This window comes from Phalacrocorax aristotelis, chromosome 7, assembly GCF_949628215.1.
Source record: "Phalacrocorax aristotelis chromosome 7, bGulAri2.1, whole genome shotgun sequence".
Classification (NCBI taxonomy): Eukaryota; Metazoa; Chordata; class Aves; order Suliformes; family Phalacrocoracidae; genus Phalacrocorax; species Phalacrocorax aristotelis.
In genome coordinates this window covers 9,369,691-9,382,689 of record NC_134282.1, presented here as the reverse complement: position 1 = coordinate 9,382,689, position 12,999 = coordinate 9,369,691, and the positions used below count along the sequence as shown (strand labels likewise).

The 12,999-nt window shown below is 44.9% G+C and overlaps 1 protein-coding gene across 2 annotated transcripts in view; it reads left to right on the top strand.

Annotated features, from left to right (window-relative positions):
- Window positions 1–10,463: 10,463 nt before the first annotated feature.
- Window positions 10,464–12,999, top strand: part of MME (membrane metalloendopeptidase) — a 49,467-nt gene continuing 46,931 nt past the window's right edge. The window contains exon 1 of one of the 2 annotated variants that reach the window (XM_075098640.1): window positions 10,464–10,629. The gene's annotated coding sequence lies outside the window, so the exon portion shown is untranslated. Of the gene's footprint in view, window positions 10,630–11,065; window positions 11,159–12,999 lie in introns of those variants that run through there. The other variant, XM_075098639.1, reaches the window with a different exon arrangement.

The following is a 12,999-nucleotide window of genomic DNA, read 5'->3' as shown; positions in this document are numbered from 1 at the left end:
CCACTACTCACAACAGTCAGCATTTTTAGAAACACATGTTTTTAGTACTGAGGATGCCATCAGTCAAATAACGGGGGAGGTATTAGAGATAGTAGTTACAGAAACAGCTGAATTTATATTTTTCTATTTAAACAAGACTTACATAAACTCACTGTAGCTGCAAGACCTGAACATTCCACAAGAATGAACTGATTTAACATCAAGTGCACTCAGATTGCTCCAGTCAGGAGATATGGGTATGGATCCAAACTAGTCTGAGAGGTGCTGATATACATTACAGTTAAAAGAAATTCTGAAGTTTAGCCAAGAGCCATATTTGACAAGTCAAACCCACTGCTAATCCAAAAATAGATCTGAACAGGTCAAATTTAAAGGAAGTTCTACACTCACTTTGCTGTACAGGTAAGCTGACTTTTTTTTTTTCTGTGGGGTCTGCTTACAGGGTAGTCATTGAACAATGAGAAGGCAGCTAATTACATTTTGGGTATCTCTAACCTGGAAGAAAAAATAACAGGTTTGTGCTACTAGGAGAAAACTGACCATTTGTTTTCTGCCTTTCCTTTCCATTACCCTCCACCCTTTTCCAAGATAAAAAGCTTAATCCAAAGTACTGAGTTGTGGAGTAGGGGAAGAAAATATTCTTCAGTTATATGTATTTCGCTCTTCCTCTCTGGAAAGTAAACAACAACAGAAGTTCATACCTGTTCTTAGTTATGAGTAAGAGTAAACTAGGACTTCATAATAAAATAGCCTGGCATTTAACAGATGCTATTTGACCTCCCCAAAATATACAGAAAGATGTAAGCTGTAGAACCTTATAAATGGCAAACAGGTAGGATGGAGGAAAGAAAATACTTCATGATTTTTTAAAATACAATTATGTATTCAAAGACCAGAAAGTCTGGTAGAAAGCAGTAGTCATATATACCTATGGTACAATGCATATATAGTGCCTGGTTAATGTGTATTTTAATATTAATGCCTTACCAAACATACGAACATAAATTCTCAGAGAAACACACATTATATGGTTTAAGCCAGCATGTGTTACCAAGGTAATTTTGAAAACCTCCTTCTGCACTTTACATTATAAAATCTTTGAAACTTTTCCTTGTTCTCTGCAAAATAACCATTTTTCTACTTCTCATCTCTCAGTTTTATGTGTAGAGACACCCTAGTTCAAAATGTTTCCCTGCCTAAATAGGTGGTGTCTTTAAAACTTCTTAAGGAATTTAATAGGTCTGGAAACTCTTAGTAGGCTACTAAATCCGCCTATAAATCCTGGCAAATTCCCAGACTGCCCATTCTCACAGGGATACATGGCCTAATTACAAATCCATTAAACACTGTGAGTTCAAGGGTCTGCTTTAACCCTGAAATCATTTGATCTGCCTTGAACTAATAGCTTCAGTGAAACAGAGAAGAGTAAAAAAGGACAAAACCAATAGAAAAATAAAGTGGAAACAGGGTCAGAGAGTAGGCAAACTAAAACCAAGAGAAAAGTAAGTGGCAATCAAAAAATACTAAGCCGTAAGGCAAAGAACACTCTGAGATAAAGTGGAAGACTTTCAGCTAAAGGGGAAAAAAGAATGCTGCTTGCATTGTATAAGCTATCTCTTAGCCAAGTGTAAGTAAACTAAGAAAAGATGTTAAGATGTTAATGTCATGACACCTCTCTCAGTAACAAAGGTATGGTACCAGCTCTGTCTGTGCTGTTCAGGAGGGGCCACAGCCAGTCGCTGCAAGTGAGTAGGTATCACCGTAGAACTCCACCCAGCAGAGGCGTGATGAAACTTTTTAAGCTGAATATAGACCAGGTACTTGCTTTTATTACATGTGCTTAACTTTATGTATGCTCAGCCATCTGCAGCTGTGCTTTATGCAACTAAATACCACACAGCAGCACCTAACTAAATGGCCCGATTTCTCAGGGCAGAAAGATGTCCTAGGGCTTGATCTCATTGTTAAAGTTGCTAGAAGCTTTGCCACAGGCTCAAGGGAAGGCAGAAGTCCTCACTGAGAAAATCAATAGAGATTTATTTTTTCATTTTCAAATTCAAGCATACAGAAGCTTTGTCCTTGCATATGTTAAGGTAAACTAATATAAACCCTTAGGAAAAAATATTATTTTTCTCTCCCAGATCTACTATTTGGTGAGACCTAAGAAGGATTGTTTGGAACAAGACAACTCTCACTCTGTTCTGACAGTTCAGAGTCAGGGCTTTTTCTCTCTGCATTTTCTATACAGTACTCACATCATGCAAGTCTTGTACTTTGCCATTCAGGATTAAAAAAAGACCAAAAGGAGACATTTAAGTCATGGACTTTGTTCAAATTATCTCATTGTCCAGGGACATGGAGCCAGCTAATCTGTGACACTGAAACAGAACTTATTTTTCTTGCAGACTGCTTGCTTATGTCATTTGGATAGTGAAAAGAAACTCCCATCTAGGGTTCAAGCAGCAAGAAAGGACAGAAAAATGTGACTGTTGATTTGCCACTATGCCGGGCAAGGTGATATTACTTACTGTTTTGTTAAGTTGTGGCTGATTGTTTTCCAGTGACCTAGACATTGCTTACGAATACTTTTAATCTGTCATCCTAAATTTAGACATTTCTTTCCTCTCATTTTGAATGCCTTCCAGCCTTAATAATCTTCTTGATTGTAACTGTACTCAACACTCACAGCAAACATGGCCCTTAGTGTTTAGCATGTTTATTAGGCTCGCAGTACATCAATGGCTCATTGTTTTAACAGAATATGACAATGAAAAGAATCACACCCTTCGGCATGGTATAACTTGATTAGTGGCTGTACCAGTCTTGACATTTTTCCAACCTACTGAGAAAACACATACTTCAGGATCTGTTCTTCTAAGTTTGTCTTTCCTGATAAAGGCCTCTTCATCTATCAACAGTCTAATATGGTCAATACACAACACAGATGTGCAGTATTTCAGCAGAATTCTGTCTTATACATAACTCCCATGCAGCACTGCTATGTCCTACTATTTGTATTTAGTTAATAAATAATTTGTTTGATATTCTGAACAATATTTCAAAGTGGTTTGGGACAGGATGCTTAGATTTGTGTATGTGAGGTAAAGATATAGAAGGCAGGCATACAAATGCAAAAACAGTATAATCACTTTAATCCACTAAAATAATTAATTTTTTTTCTCTTGCTTCTTTGCTGTTCTTTTAATTTCCACACTAAGATACCTAGGAGGACATACTATATCTTTGGTTAAGTATTGATGACGTTCATTATGAACCTCTACAGAAAGCAACGAGGCCTGTGTTTTTCCAAAGCTATTGTGGCTCTATGAACTCAGCAACAACTGTGAAGCCTACTGAAATATTTTGTCTCCAAATACATCCAAATAACTATCACACTAGAAGAAAAATGGACCTTGAGGAAGCAACTCATATGAGAGCTCTTCTGAGTGTGAATTGGTACACTCAGTTTTGAAAGATCATTCACACTGTACAGCACAGGATTCATCAGCTTCCCAGGCATCCTATATTCAAGCATCCACATTAGAAGAGCTCACATAAGACTTCACACAGTATCACTCAAAATTCCTAACACCAAGTGCAAGGCTAATTATTGCCCAGTACCTTCAGACCACTCTCAGATTCTGTTCTGTTACTATGAAAAAAATTAGTCCATCTTTCTCAAGTACGACGGTTAAGTTTTCTTCCCCCATCAGTGCATCTAGCTACAGCTTTATACCTTGGTTCTGAAACAGAAGTTTCAGCCAGTGCCAAGCCAGTACTTGGGTAAGTTATTCTGCAACCACAGTTAACACAACAGGGACATTTCAGCAGGCACATACCTTTGTGAAGCGGTCTCAGGGCTTGGAGAGAGGACTTCGTATGGACAGCAATACTTCCAGAACTTTCAGGCAAGCACGCCACATTCCTGACACCATGGCTGAAGCCCATCTCACTGTCCAGGGAAAGTGAGGCATATTTTTCCTAGAGCAAGTTGCCTGTGCCATCTGGAGGCTGCTCCAGATCTGGGGCTAGGTGGCAAGGCATTTGACAAGTCAGGTGATGGTACACAGCTGCTTGACTTCTGTCATCTCCTTCTCCATTCCATTCCTAAGTCTCTGGGTGCTCTTTAATGGAATGGATCATCTCAGAGATCCTCTTTTTAGCATGGAAGTTCAGCAAAGCATGACTTTTAATCTACACTTGATTAATACTACTGTGACCTCCAGAAAACATCTAGCTTCTATCTTCAATTTCTGAACTATTAATACTAAGAATTGGAACTTGCAATGACTAGTTATTGCATTACCACATGATACCTATTATGCCATACGTTACCACAATACTTATTTGCCATATGAGGATAGGCTGGGAGAACTGGGTTTGTTCAGCCTTGAGAAAAGGAGGCTCAGAGGGGATCTCATCACCATGTACCACCACTACTTAAGGGGTAGCTACAAAGAAGATGGAGACTCCCTTTTTACACGGAGTCACATGGAGAGGACAAGGGGGAACGGACACAAGTTGCTCTTGGGGAGATTCCGATTGGACACGAGAGGAAAATTTTTCATGGTGAGGACAGTCAACCATTGGAATAATCTCCCCAGGGAAGTGGTTGACTCGGCCACGTTGGACACCTTCAAGAGTCATCTGGACAGGGTGCTGGGCCATCTTGTCTAGACTGTGCTCTTCCTAGAAAGGTTGGACTAGATGATCCCTGAGGTCCCTTCCAACCTGTGATTCTGTGATATTATATCCCTGACAGAGAAGTCAGAAACACAAAATAAAAGATGCAACACACTCAGTTGAACCTTGAAGGAATCCAAAAGAGTTCTCTGTTTTGTATTTTAGTAGAAGTAATTATTTCCACAAATCTGCTCAAATTTATGTATCCTCCATCAAGAACAGTATAGGCCCTTTCATAAGCTCACTCCATAGCTTCCAGTCTGAAGTCCTCCACTGAGCTGAGTAAGGCTGGACAAATAACAGTTCCTGGATGGACGAATCATCTGTAAACTATCAAATGCATCCAAAAACCTGTGCTCCTTTATTTCTTGGTAACTTTAATTACCTTTTACAGACACACCAGGCATTGCGGTTCAGCTTCACACAGTGCCGCAGTTCAATGTATTCTTAGCCTTAATCTCATTATTCAGTAGGATCTAGCTGTTATCATTTAGTCTGGAGAAATACAGAGCAAGCACATGCTTTACAGGATCCTAATTAAAAATATTCTCCGCATTCGTGGTCCCCATGTATCTCCCTGGCCACGGTTCACTCTTTGGTCAATAACTTTACTGAGTCTCTGGCATTCCTGTCAATAAGCAACCCCAAACGACATTATCATCTGATCACCACCACACAAGCCCCTTTCCTGGTATATTACTCCACTTCCCAACCACAAGGCTCTTTGGCAATGTCGAGCTCTACAATAAAGGCAAACAGGAAATTACTAGCCCCGAGGCTGCAAAATAATGATGAAAATGCTAACAAAACACATGCAAAGTTTAGGCTTTCCAGACCATATAAGCAGCTGACTTCTCTGAAAGAGAAATACATACATTTAAATGTGAACTATGTTGTCAGGAAAAAGCACAAACGGAGAAGTAGCGGCAGCAATGCTGCGATGACTCCTAGCAATGACTAGTGAGGCATCATTGCCACAGCCTGACAGGAGCTCACACGAACAGCTCCCCAAGATGGCGCAGGGCTCTGGCTGTGCCTGCGCTGGTCCAAGCCCTGCTGGGCCCCCGCTCTACTGCGGGATGAGCCGCGGGCCCCCGCGCCCTCCCCGGAGCCCCAGGTCACACCGGAACGGGGGCACTGCCCCAAAGGGGGAGATGTCACAGTAGGCACAACAATTACCCTGCTCGCTGCAGGCACCCAGCCCCCTCCCCAGCTGCACAAAGCCCACCTCAGCTGCCGCCTCAGCCGCCACTGCATGCCCTTCCCGCCTGATGGGCGGCACCTTCCAGAAGGTTCCGGGCACAGGTGGCGGCCTCTCCTCACAGCTCCTCAGCCACAGTTTGCTGCTTCTCACTGAATGTGCAGCTGGACAAGAGAATTATACGGCCCCCCACCTACAGGGCTGAGCCGCCAGCTCCAGTACAAGAACCGCTCCTTGTGGTGGCATGCAAGGGGGTGAGCGCGGGCCAAAGGCCGCCCGAGGTGAGGCCGCGGGCAGGGCTCACGCGGCAGGAGATTCACCCACGGGGCAGCCGTGCTTCAGAAATCAAGCGCAGACAGCTGCTTGCAAACATGGTGGAGTGTTGGCTGCTTGCATTTTGCACATCCCTACCAGTTTCTGCCCCAGTTGTTACTGGAGTAAAGGCCCTCTGTGCCAGTAATCACTTTTTTTTTTTTGTAACACTGTGGTTTTAAAGCTAACCAGAAAAGTGTGACTAAGCTTTGCATAGTCATATTTGCACTGTGCTGGAAACCTCATAGTTAATTCATCCAAATTCTCTCTCTTATCTTTTGTTTCTGTATTTACATTATCATCAACTTGTATGCTGTCTGCATATGTCACATGCAGTTTTACGTCACTTCAGGTTTGACATGTTTCTTCCATGGAACCCACCATTTTCCCAGTAATGCTTACAACTATAATTGCCAGTATGGCTGCAGAGAAATTCAGGACACCAAAAAAGCCTGTTAGCCTGTGTTAACTGAAGCATTGTGTGTGGCTTTTAGGCAAGCTCAAAAACAACCTCCCACCGCCAAAAAACCCCAGCTTTTCAGCCAAGCATTTTATCAGGCTTGCAAACACCTGCAAATCAGTTACACTACAAAGGCTGTCGACTAACAAAGACAAAGCTTTGTAATACAATACAATTAGACCTGAATAATTTAGGCACTGAAACAAATATTTTGAGACCTAGGCTGTTTACCTTCCTGAATGAGAAATTGCCCAGACTTGGATTCATTATAAACCTACAGAGAAATAAAACCAAACGAATAAGTAACACACTCAGTGTGTTAGACTTTTACCATCTAAATTCTCTCACACTCCCAACTGCACTGAACACTCACCCGGACAAGGAGGAAAGGTGGGAGATTATCCATTTTTTTCTTTTGCCTATATCATAGGACTTGACAGGGAGAGGAGATCAGCAGAATTAAGATGGGTAGTCAAAATCACACAGGAAGCATTAATGTTGGCAGCTGTTTGTTTCTTGAACGTTGACTTTGTTACTTTGGAAAAGTGAGCTTTCTCAAAAGGAAATACAAGTATCATCAGCATTGTTTCACAGTCATGTTAATGAGTCCTAATTTCCTAAATGTCATCCAGAGGTCATTTTGAGAATAAGGTCTCACTGTTGTCAGTTTGGACCAACTGGAGAAAACAATATTGAATGGGTTATTGGCTTTTCTTCACTTGACGAAGAATTCGAGTTGAGCTATTGTGAGATAGTTTCTTTTTCTGAAGGCTGGACAGTGCATCCCTTTTTGTATGTTGTTCTGAACTACCTGCAGGCATAGTTTCTGCAGAAGTCTATGTCCCCAGCCACTGATTTTTGGGAGATAGTACTATCTCCTTTCAAATTAGTACTGAGCAGAAACCTTTATTTTTCAAGGACACTGATTTAGTGACAGTGTGCTCCTTCATTAACACTTTTGTTCATTATCTGACTCTCTAAATCATACGCTGAGTTTTATTTGTTTCTATAAATTTACCATGTATTTGTTTCAACCTGGTGGTTGTCCATCAGAAGTCCAGAGAATTGTCAGCAGTAGTGCCAGATCCCATTAACCTTATGCCTAAAGGATGAATCTGCAAAGTCTTAATCCTGCTGTCTTTCTGAGTGAAAGCAGTAAGATTACTTGAGCGCAAGACAACTCAGGAAGGTTGTAAGGACGAATTATTTATTCTAATCTCTAAATGTGAAAGTTTCACTATTTTTTCAGTTCTGGGGTGAACTTCCTATTCTTGGTTTGCTTTTTTGATTCTTATCTCAGCTTTGTGAAATGTGACCATACTGGAAAGATGAAGCTGAGTAAGAGGAAAGCAAATACTTAGTGTTTGACAGGAACCGATACAAGCTGTAATCAGCTTTTTCGTTCATCTTGGCATTGTGTGCACACCTTAGCAAAGTGTAGGGCATTTCCATTAATAGAATGAAGTTATAGGTCTCTTAGTATCCCTAAAATTAGAGGGCATAAAAATGACCAAATACACTACTGATCTCAGTTAGGAATTTGTAGAAGTTGTTCTTATGCAGAGCTCGAAGGTCCACGAAAGAAGGGACTTCATGTGTATGCCACCTCCTGACTCCCTTTGTTCAGCTGCGGCGCCCTGGCGTGGGTGGTGGGAGGACAGCAGTGTGCCCCTCTCGCACCCTTCCCATGTGCTGGGGAAGCGGCCCATGCTGGCAGAGGGCTGTGAGCAGCAGGCAGCTGTGAGCCGTCCTGCAGCAGTGGCGGGGCTGCACTGCCCAAAGAGCGTTTCGGCTGTCGCACAGGCCTAGTGCAATAAATTGTCTCCTACTACAAACCTTGCTTTGCCGATTGTCCACAGGAGCATTGATAACGGGTCTTTGCTTATTATTAGGCAGGATATTACACTATCGACTTGATGTCAGTTTTTCCTAAGTAAGGCCCAAACAGGAATCTCAGCATTTGACTCACAGATCACACCTCTTGTAGCCTGCGTATATACAAACACCTAATCCCTCTTTCCAAGCACAAGGTTCTACAAGAGTGGAAATTCTCACACTGCCTGTCAGGCATTAGTACTCTTTCGACTACTTACAGATTTCCAGTTGAGTTTCTCCCTTTTCTCTCTCTTTGTGAATTAGGCAGTTACACTTGTTTGGTTCACCTAAAATTTTTGAAACAAGTCCTTTTTTGCCATTTTAGTTCAGTCTGTTCACACATATCACCCTCTACTTCTCAAGCTTTGTTGTAGTTAAGGCTGCACAATAGTCTTCTAGTAACAAAATCACATACATTTTTAACGACTCCTCTATTCCTACGTTGCTTCGCAAGATTTTCTATTGTTTGTATTAGGGTATCTTTAAGGTACCAGGTAATGCCAGGTCTGACCTGCATGATGAGCAGATCAGTAGTGGCTTGTTCCAGCAACCGGAACGGAGCTGTGCAAGAGTTAACGCAGGCAAGGTTGAAAGTGAGGTATTTATATTAATTTGAACACTGATTCTGGAAAGGATATAATCAGCATTTTCCCCACTCCCGCCTGGAAGAAAGTGCAGTATTTTTGTTCTCTAGACTTTTTAAAATGTTTTTCTTGGCTATTTTTGGTACTTCTATTGCCTTTTCAGTCAATAGAACCTTATTTGTTCTTGCTCCTTCTTCAGATGTTAATTTTGCAAAAATGCTTCATTTTTACAGCTAACACTCAGTTAATTCCTTATCAGCCTCCCCCCTTCATTGCATCTGCTCTGCGGATCGTTTGCTGGGCAGTTCCATAAAGAAGTCAGTATTCAGTTTCCACCTTTCGTAGAGAGGAGGAAGGTTGCCCCTCTCAAGCAGCAGACATGTTAGTGTGTGCAGCTGGCAACAAAAGATCTCAGAAATTTCAGCTGCTGTTCTGCCTTAGAGGTAATAAAGGTGCTTTTAGGAAGGCAGCAGAGTGTGATACCTGGTCTGAGCGAGAGGAATGACAGCAACTCATTTTCCTCCTTCTGATGCTTGCCAATTTGTTAGTAAGAATGAAACTTAGTACGAATGACACAAATATCTTTTGATATTTGGTTGGCTGTGAAATCTTATGGTAGAGCTCGAAGCTGCCTCTCTGTGCAAGAATTCACAGCTGTCTCCCTCCTGAGAAGAAATCACTCAGTGAATGAGGACATAAGATCTTGCAGAGGGTATGTGACCGCATTAATTTGACGAAGGCAACGAGTCTGCATGGAAACAGGCACCAAGCACTGCAGACATGCAGCCGCTAACCTTCCCCGTGCATCATCTCTTTCCTTCTCTTGAACTGACTGGAAAGACATGAAAAGCCGGAGGAAGAGGGAAGGCGGAGGCTGCTCCCGCTCTCAGGCTCAGCTGTGCTCCGCGTACGGCCTCGGTGCCCTCGGCGGCAGCGCGGCAGGCAGGGCTGCCCCCCGAGCCCGCGGTCCCGAGCCGGGGACGGGGCAGCTCTGTCGGACATAAGGCTCCTCTCCACCGCCCGTCTCCCGGCGGCAGCTCCTTCCCTCTCCCCTGAGCGCCGGGGGAGGCTTTGCGAGGTGAAGAGCGTGGTTTGTCGCTGTCGGGGCGGGGGGGACTTGTTTGTTTGTTTCCCGCCCCATCGCATTTGTATGACCGCGAAGAGGAAGAAGCCTTCAGGTCACCCGGAGAACTGCTCGTCCGGCAGACAAGGGCTCCTTTGACTGCCGGCAGCTTCGCTCTGCAGCGGCGCGGAGCCGGCGCGGGGAGCGACGCGGGATTTGATGTCCTGGCCATGCCGGCGCCCAGCGCCCCTGCCGCCGCCCGCGGGCGGGCCGAGCCCTGAGCCCCGCCGGCGGCCGCCCACCGCCCCGCCAGCCTAGCCTGCGCGCCGCCCTCCCCTGGGACCCGCGGGGGCTGCCCCGCCGGCCCGGGGCGCACCGCGCCGCCTCCGCCCGGCGCCGCCCGGGGATATGTGTGGCGGCTCCGAGGCCGGACCCCTCCGAGCGCCAGCCGGTGAGTGCGGGGCCGGGGGCCGGCGGGAGCGGGGCGGGCGCGGCGGCAGGACGGGTCCCCGCGCGGCTTCCCTGCGGGAATTTCTGACCTTCCCTAAGTTAGGAGCTTCCCCCGCAGCGTGCGCGCTCCGGCCACCGAGAAGTTGGGTGGCGGGGCGGCGTGCCGTCGGGGCGCGCTGCGGGACGGGATCGGGCACGGCGGGCCCGAGCCGCCCAGCGCTCCGCAGCTACGGCGGGCGCCGAGCGCCCTCCCGTCCCGTCCGGTCCCGTCCCGTCCCGCCCCGGCCCGGCCCCTCCCGCCCCGGGCGGGCCTGTCGCGCGGCGCCACACAGCGGCGCGCGAGCCCGCGCGCTTGGGGCCGTTCGCAGGGGCGGCAGAGGGGCGCTGCCGGGCCCCCGCCGTGCTCCGGGGGTCCTGCGGGCCGCGTGCAGCTCGCACCGAGCCTGGGGGCGGCTCGTCTGCACAGTACGTGCTACGCGGGTGCTCGTGTGACGCGCTGCATTTTCTGTGGAGACCACACTGAGAACCAAGTAATCCACGAGCCGGTTTTTAACATACACATCCCAAAGAGAAAAGCTGATGCATTCACTCCCTGTGCCCCCTAGACCAGGATCAGTCAAGTAATTTCAGCTCTGCTTTATCTAAGAGTTCTTAGATCTTAATCGGAGCTTTAGTAAGCAAAGCAGAGGGGATCACAGAAGCGCTAAGAGAAACGTAAGAAAACCGTAATACCTAGGCTTATCTCCCCTTAAATTATACTTCTGCTACCCTTGCAATTAGCATATAAAGAAGCTTTTACCTGGTGTTCGTTAATGCAGATGAGGTAAGTTCTCTAAATAACTAGAAGTAAAAAATCAGTCAGTGGGATGCCTTTAAACCTGAGGAACACCTCTGCAGGAACAGAAAGATTAACTCACTTGGAAAAACTTAGCTGACTGTTAGGAACATATTTGCACATGAAAGGTGCAGTGTTTCTTGCTGCTATAATGAACTTCGTTTTCAGTGCTCTAAAGACACCGTCGGAGTCAGAAGATAAGCATCATTTCTTAAATTGGGCTGCAAGTATTCAGAGGATTCTGGGGACTGGTCAGTATTTAGTCAATATAAATAACACTTTAAATATAATGTTAATAATAAATAACTGGAATTGAGAAAGGTGTAATGGATAATTTGCTTTATATCGTCTATGAATTTATGGCTCACAGTTAATGCAGGTCAAATTTCTCTATGTAGCTGTTTCTTTTACATAGTTCTGGGGGATTTCAGTCTTGTGCCTCAGAAACCACTTGCTGATTTGACCAAAAGCCTACTCTTCAGAGAAAAATAGCGCTCATAAGGAAAATTTAAGCAGTTGTAATGGTCCCTATGGGTTTGGAAAGACGGAGGCTGGGCCAACCTTGTGGGATTCCAGCCTCCTGAGCTACAGAAGACCTGTGATTCTGGCACTGCCAGTCACTTCATGCATCTTGACATCCAGGGAGTAGAGACAAAAGGGGAGATGGGACACACTGAGATAAGATGTTCTCTCATTCGTGTAGAAAAACAGTGTTAGTGTGATAGTGTCCAAGGATCCACTGAGACTGGTATTGTGTAAACATGTGGAACACAAAATCCCTGCTTACTCAGGTCCATAATACTGAGTTATCTGACACCTTTATATTGTTAATAAACACAGACACTTCAATGACATGTTTTTGCGGTGGAGGAGCTAGCATTCTAGGTGAGGTGAACATCAAAGAGAGGAAGACATTACTGGAAACTACGGAACAGGGGTCGGGCAGAAACAGAAGGTCCAGAAGAAAAGCAAAGACTAGATATCTGAAAGATTGTAGCAGCTTGAGGAGACAAAGATGAATATAAGTCAGTGATACAGTCGAACCAGTTTAAAATAATTATGTTCTTAGACTTGAATGGATGCAGGAACTGAGAAGGGTTCCCTTTCTGCTGTTACAATGACTTACAGGAAGTGGGGGAAAAACAGTGTGATGAATACAACAGGCTGCCCAGAGAGGTTGTGGAGTCACCATCCCTGGGGGCATTCAAAAAACATGTAGCTGTGGCACTTCAGGGCATGGTTTAGGAGGCCTGGGGGTGTTGGCTTGATGGTTGGACTTGATCTCTGTCTTTTCCAAACTTAATAATTCTATGATTCTATGACTTGAATGCCCTGACCTGCACCACTGGTTGACCTTCTTGTGAGGGGTCTGGTGAATGTAGATGTTTCCATTATTTATCCCAGTGGAACCCTCATATTCTTCCCCATGGAATGGAAGGCGTGTGTACTCTATCTATGGATGTAAAGATCCCCAGGAAATGATGTGAATAGAAACTTGAGTCTTCATTGTGAAATGCTGAGAAATGCGTTGCTGTA